This window comes from Protopterus annectens, chromosome 13.part0, assembly GCF_019279795.1.
Source record: "Protopterus annectens isolate FY-2018-M chromosome 13.part0, PAN1.0, whole genome shotgun sequence".
Taxonomy (NCBI): domain Eukaryota; kingdom Metazoa; phylum Chordata; order Ceratodontiformes; family Protopteridae; genus Protopterus; species Protopterus annectens.
Window position 1 is genome coordinate 585645663 of NC_056747.1, and position 7002 is coordinate 585652664.

Genomic DNA, 7002 nt, shown 5'->3' on the forward strand with positions numbered 1-7002 from the left:
GGTGGGGGGCATTTTTCAGGCAGGACAGTCCAAGGCACGTGGAACGACGTAGAGACCTCTTTGCATATCAACGTCCTAGAGATGAGGGCGGTGCTTTTGACATTGCAGGCACTACACAACTCTCTTCCGGTAGGGACAATTGCAGTACAGACAGACAACATGTCGGTTGTCTGGTACATCAACAAACAGGGGGGAACCAGGTCTTACCCCCTTTGCTGCGAGGCCATGAGAGTGTGGGAATGGGCGATTTCCACCAACTGCTTTCTCATAGCAACGCACATTCCGGGACGGTTCAACATTCTAGCGGACAGGCTCAGTCGTACTATCCTGACTCCTTACGAATGGTCTCTCAACCATCGAGTTGCAGAGCAAGTATTTGCCCGATGGGGGCAACCTTGTTGCATCTTTTGCCTCTCCTTCAAACACCAAATGCAACGATTACTTCGCTCTGATCCCCCCGGGGAGTCCCCGAGAGACTCTCTAGTTCATGCTTGGCCTCCCGGTCTGCTTTATGCTTACCCTCCTCTTCCCCTGATGTTGAAATTATTACAGAAAGGCAGGCAGTTGGGGAGCAAGATGATCCTCATTGCCCCATTCTGGCCTCGTCAGACGTGGTTCCCTTACCTATGGTCTCACCTAGTGTATCCACCATGGATTCTGGATCCCCTCCCGGATCTCATTTCTCACCCTCTCGATCTTCCGACTCCGAACCTGGTCAGCCTCAAGCTGATGGCTTGGTTGCTCCAGTTCCACTCCTCATAAGGACTCCCGGGATCTCATCACCTGTCAAAGCCATTCTTGTAGCAGCTCACAAGCCTTCCACCAGGAAGGTTTATCGAAGTAAGTGGAAACGCTTCACCATTTGGGCAGAACGCCATCGTTTAGACCCTTTTACAGCCCTGATAGCGTCGGTTCTAGATTTTCTAACCTCTTTCTTTCACCAGGGGGCTAGTTCTTCCACAGTCAAGGTACAACTTGCAGCAATCTCATACTATTATGTGGGGCAAGAGTCTGGCCCTCTTATCACTTCCAAACTGTGTAAGACCTTCCTCAAGGGTACCTTCCTCCTTAGGCCTCCAGTCAAAGAGGTGGTACCTCCATGGGATTTATCCTTAGTTTTACAGGCCTTGACTGGTCCCCCATTCGAACCGGCGGCCACGGTTGATCTCAAATTTCTCTCTTGGAAGACAGCCTTTTTGGTGGCCATAACTTCAGCCAAAAGAGTGTCGGAATTGCAAGCTCTTTATGTCAAACCACCATATCTGGTCTTTCACCCGGATAGGGTTTACCTCAGGATCAATCCGTCCTTTCTACCTAAGGTATCTTCAGAAGTGAACATCAATCAATCTATCAATCTTCCAGTGTTTTTCCCCAACTTTCAAAACAAAGGAGAGTACAAGCTACATTCCTTAGACGTACACAGACAACTACGTTTTTATATCCATAGAACTGCTGATCATAGGCAATACGATCAGTTGTTTATCTCCTTTGCCAAAAGTAATTTCGGAAAGCCAGTTTCTAAAGTTTCTCTCTCTCGATGGATCTTGAGTTGTATTCTTTTAGCATATCAGAGCTTGGGAAGGCCTGCACCTCAATGAGTCCATACTCATTCTACTAGGGCCGTTGCCACATCTGTGGCCTTTCAAGCTAGGGTTCCACTGGATGACATTTGTTCCGCAGCCACTTGGGCTTCATCTCACACCTTTATCAGCCACTATAAAATAGGTGTTGTCTCCCAAGATAGGGCGTCCTTTGGCTGTGCGGTGCTCCGGAATATCCTTCCATGAAGGCCACCCAAGATTTAGGTAGCTGAGGACTCTGTCCCAAAGGTTGCTGACAAATGAAGTTCCTACTTCAGATTAAGAAGTTATGTACTCACCATAATGTTCCATCTGAGTAGGTATCTTCATTTATCTGCAACCATCCCCCCCTCCTTCCCCCTGACCAAAATGATTGTTCTTGTGGCTATTAGCATATGTTCCCTTTGGGACACTTTTATCAGCTGTGCTATGGGGCAAACTTGATCTGAGGTCAGTCAGGGTAGGCAGGGGATTATGGGTAAGGGGAGGAGCTAGGAGCTCTGATCTATGCTCTGATAGAAGTTGCCGGCTCGGATCCGAGATCGGATCCGTATCCCAAAGGTTGCAGACAAATGAAGATACCTACTCAGATGGAACGTTATGGTGAGTACATAACTTCTTATTTTCCTTGATCTGGTATTCCTACTAGGGCTCTCAGTTCTGAGGATGGTGCATCCAGATGTCACCTTTATGCCCCATGCTATATGCTGGGAACATACCTGTGACGTATGGCATATCTTAAAGCAACCTAAAGGCTTTGGTATACTGGCCAGACATCAGGCTGCCCTTGCCAGGGGATCCCTATTGTAAAGAATGCTGCAACAGTTAAGAGAAGGACATCTACCATTATGGTAAGATCTTACACAACTGTACTATCTGAGGCTAGGCTTGCCATTGATTGATTGATAGTCCACCTGATTATCTGATACTACTACTGTGATTTGTTCAATATAATAACATGTCTCTGTCTTACCACCTTTGGGCTTGGAAATGTGTCTGAACTGAGAAGTCTCTTTTTCTGACACTCATCCGAAAGATTTCTGTTTTGGTGAAACATTAAATTCCTCTCTTGAGGGATAATTTCAGATGAAATACTGAAGAATTATCTCCAAAAAAAAGATAAACTTGACATGCCTAGATGGCTAATCATTCCTTCCAATATTAATTATAAGGCCCATTGTTGCAGGAAGCCATTGTATGACTGGGTTATAGCTGAAGGTGAACTATTCTTCTAGCCATATCATTTTACCACTTTAGATTCCAGGACATGCCATTAGTGGGCAGCCCGATTATAAAATGAATCAGACCATCAACATTTCTAACATTTTCTGTGTGGTGCTTCATGTAGTCACTTCCTGGCCTGTTTGTCGGATACCTGTGCTGAAAGTTAGTGTATTGCCATGTTCCTTCTAAACCATGTGTGAATTTTATTCTGTGTTTTGAGAATTTTATTAATGAGGCCTCCCCCCAAAAAAATGCCATCAAGTGCTCTTGTGCCATTTAAGACTCTATTTGAAGATTTCCATAGTAAATGCTGGTTTTGCTTAGAAAAAATAGGTGGAGCATATAGAACAACTCTGTGCTATGTGTAATAAACAAAAAGGTTTAGCCAGAAGAACTAAATTTCTGAAGGCTTTACTAGAACATAAATGTTGTTAGCTCTTTCAACACCTTATTTTTATACAAATTATCTCAAGAGTTAAAAATTATTTAAAGTGATTATTATGTCTACGTCTTGCTAACAGTTATTTGCCACATCTCATTATAATCAGTGTTTAGATTAATATCAGATGTAAATTTATATAATTATAGCTTTCAAGACAGTCATGACAATTTTACTTTGCTGATACTGCACACACTGCACTTTTGCCTTTATACTAGTAGCTTTCATAAAACAGACTCATTTCACTCAATATAAAAGCTAAACAACTTTCATTTTAACTGTTTGGCAGTTGACTGTACAATTTGATTTCCTGTGTGTGGTTCTTTCTTTCCATGCTGTGGCTAAAAAGGGTCTTAGGCTAGGCAAACTATTTGGTTTTCAAGCAAATAAAATGCATAAAGGATTAGAAAAGTCTAAACATTTAAGTAAGGAAAGTGGAAACGCAGAGTCCCCCCCAAAAAAAAAAATATCAAAAGTATAAAAACAAAACTTTCTTTGGGGTCATCTCAGGAGCTGGTATCAGTGATGAATGAAAGCATACCTGGCTATCTGAAGGAAGCCTCTTCCTCTGTAGCTGGTGGAAATGAGGTTCATTTAGATACAACGCAAAGTTAGTCTTGATTTATTTCCTCTGGTTCCCCCACCCACCTCAAGTTTTGAATAAGATATAACTGGATGAGGAGCTGTTGTGAAGTGAGCCTGCTACTTTACCTGTTGCCTAGTGGGCAAGATGGCATACAATACTTAGTCCATGTAGCTGATAAAAAAAATCCAAAAAAGGCTTTGCTGCCAACCTGATAAATAAGGTAGAGAGAGAAGAAATCTCCCTCCTAAAAGACTTGAGTATGATCTGTTACTCAGTTCTTTTCATATACAGCTCCTTAGGTTCATTGTTTCTGTTGCTCCCTACTGCAGTGGCTTTCTGGCAGTTTTTGGTAGAGGACTGATATCTGAAACCCGAGAAGCTTTAAGACGTCTAGGCCTCTGTCTGATTTCTTTATTGACTACAAATATTCTGTGAAGTATTTTCTGGTGCTAAACCCTTTATAGGTGATCCTAAGAAATCAGCCTGATGGTGTGTTGCACCTGATTAAAAGACAACTCACTTCCCCACCTCCTCCAGAATAACTGGAGGAAGATAGACTAAGCTGTGACAATTTCTACATTCCGGGCTATAATACTGATCCTGATGATGAGGAGTCCCTATATTATTGTTGCCCTCTAAATGTTTCATTTGCAGAAACAGTAAACCTTATAAAATATAATCTTAAGTGGTCTTCTAGAAAGGATTCTTCCAAAAATGAAATATGTTCAGCTGCTAAGGTGTAACCAGTCCAATCCATTTATCATTTCCTCCTTTCACACTGTCACTTGAAAGTATTGTTAATGAGATTATTTTAGAACCCGACTCCCTTTCATCTTCTCCTAAAAAAAAATGGAGTGCTTCACCTCGTTTAATGGGTACAGATTGAAACCAGTAGCAGATCCAGCAACAGTTATGATAGAATAGCTGAAAGGGTCTAACTGTACTATTACCTGCTGACAGAGCAGGTTGTTCACTGAGAAGAAAGGTTATACTTCTGTCTGTCAATGGGTTAGAATATTAATTTACTAAACTTATATGGGATAGTAACAAAATTACAAACTGATGACTTAAAACATGATATGTCTTGATGCTTTGGTGTCACAAAATGTGTAAATGAATTCATACAGTAGATGGGTGTGATATCAGATGGTTTAATTTGGTTATGACACAGTTAAGGCCTGTTCAAGGACAGCAGCATCTAAAGTATCTTCAGGAGGTATGCCTGATGGCTTCTTGTCATCTACTAAAACCAATTTTATTAAAAAGTGACTCAAAAAACAAAACAATCCACTTTTAACATATCTTTGGCACATCCCCATATGCAGTGAATTTTGCCAGCTGCTTTCAAAATTAATATAGTCAACTTTGAGGTATTCAACTTGGAAAGAGGAGCAAACACTAGCTACAGTGATCTCATTTCTTGCGTGTGTATTTCAGCCAAGTGCTGTTAGTAGAGCACTTGGTCACTGGTCACTATTAGGATACCAGATATGATTACATGCACAACCTTTCCCACAAATGTTAAGATGAACTTGTTAGATGCTCCTCTGGATGCCTTTTTATTTTGTCCCTCCTTCCTGAAAGGTACTTCAGGTACTGGAACAGTAGGAAAAGACTATGTAGACTATACAGCTGGAGTTACACTGTCCTGTTCTAAAGTATTCTCTGGGCATTATATATAAAATCCATTTCAAAAACTGTTTAGCAGCTTTGTTCGGAGTTGTGGGAGATAAGCACAGAAGAAGAGGAAGATGGTTGCACTTTTATGGGAGAATAACCTATCCCATATGATCTCCCTAGACATCAAGTGGCTCCCATTTGGATCTTAATTTTCTTCCTGTAAACTTGACAATAACTACTGTTGTCTGTAAGTTCAGAAGACTTTAAGTTCTTATAGTGGAAAAGTTCTTTACCATTACTTCATGTATGATTGCCAGTCTGCAAGTTTAATGTGTAAAGAGACTTGTATTGATTCCACAAGGGTGCCTTTAAGACAAACCTTTCCCATGCATAAAGAGGTCTCTGAGTTTACTTTGAAGCAATCTGTGCAGTTTTCTGCATTCTTCAAAAAACAAGGAGGAAAGATTCTAGATTTTCAGCATTGCATGAATGTTAATTAGGCACTTAGGTCTTAAACTGGCTCCAAAACAGAGTAAACAGACCAAGAGAAAATATGTACTGCAGAGGCTCCAAACCTCATTTCCAGCAGAACTGTGGTTTGGAGCCTCTGCAGTACATATTTTCACTTGTGTTAAATTAACAGCACCAAAAGGTGTCAGAATGACTTGCTGTCAGTGCCTTTCATGAAGGAATAACAGTCCCCCCAATGTATATCGAGATTTTCTCCAGATTTTCTTTACTAATTACATTAATATTGTTATGATAAATACAACAAAACTCTGATTTGCTGTAGTCTTCTTCAAATATTTATCTGCCCAAAGTTTATAAGGCTGTCTGCCTGTCTGATCTGTAGTAACTAGCATGAGTATGCATCCAAATACTTGTACGAACAACCAACTGTTATACATAGCAGGCCAGAAGACTAATGTCTGCATTTGGTATTTTCTGCAGGAATATCCTACAATTTGAGCATCTGTTGTCACATTGTGTATTCTTACAACTGTATGTCTGTGTGTGTGTGTGTGTGTGTGTGTGTGTGTATAAAATCATCATCAGCCCCCTTTTTTCCCATTTTTTGTATGGGTTAAAGGTATCATGTCAGCTGTCATCATCTCTCTCTATTCAGTGCCACTCATGTCTGACTGTTGCAGGTCTTCTGTCTTACAATGCATCCACCTCTTTGCTGGATGTCCTTGTTTCATCTTGCCTTCTTCCTGTCTGTCCCAAATTTTCTTCACCAGATTGTCTTCTCTTTTTTTGCACAGGTTGTAATCTGTTCTCTTTGACCTTTTCTGCAGTTAGGGTACTTTGGCTTCTGCTTTTATTTCCTTATTTCTTAATCTGTCATACATTGTGCATCATACCACCTATCTCAGGCAATTTGTCTGCATCGCATCTAGCTTCCTCAACTGCTCTGCCTTTACTGCCCAGGTTCACGCCAATGTTTTGTTCACTTTACTTTTCACCTTCTTTGGCATTCTTTTGTTGTATATTCTACACCTGACAAACTCTGCCACTTGGCTGCAGCCCCTCTGATTCTAGCTTTGACCTCC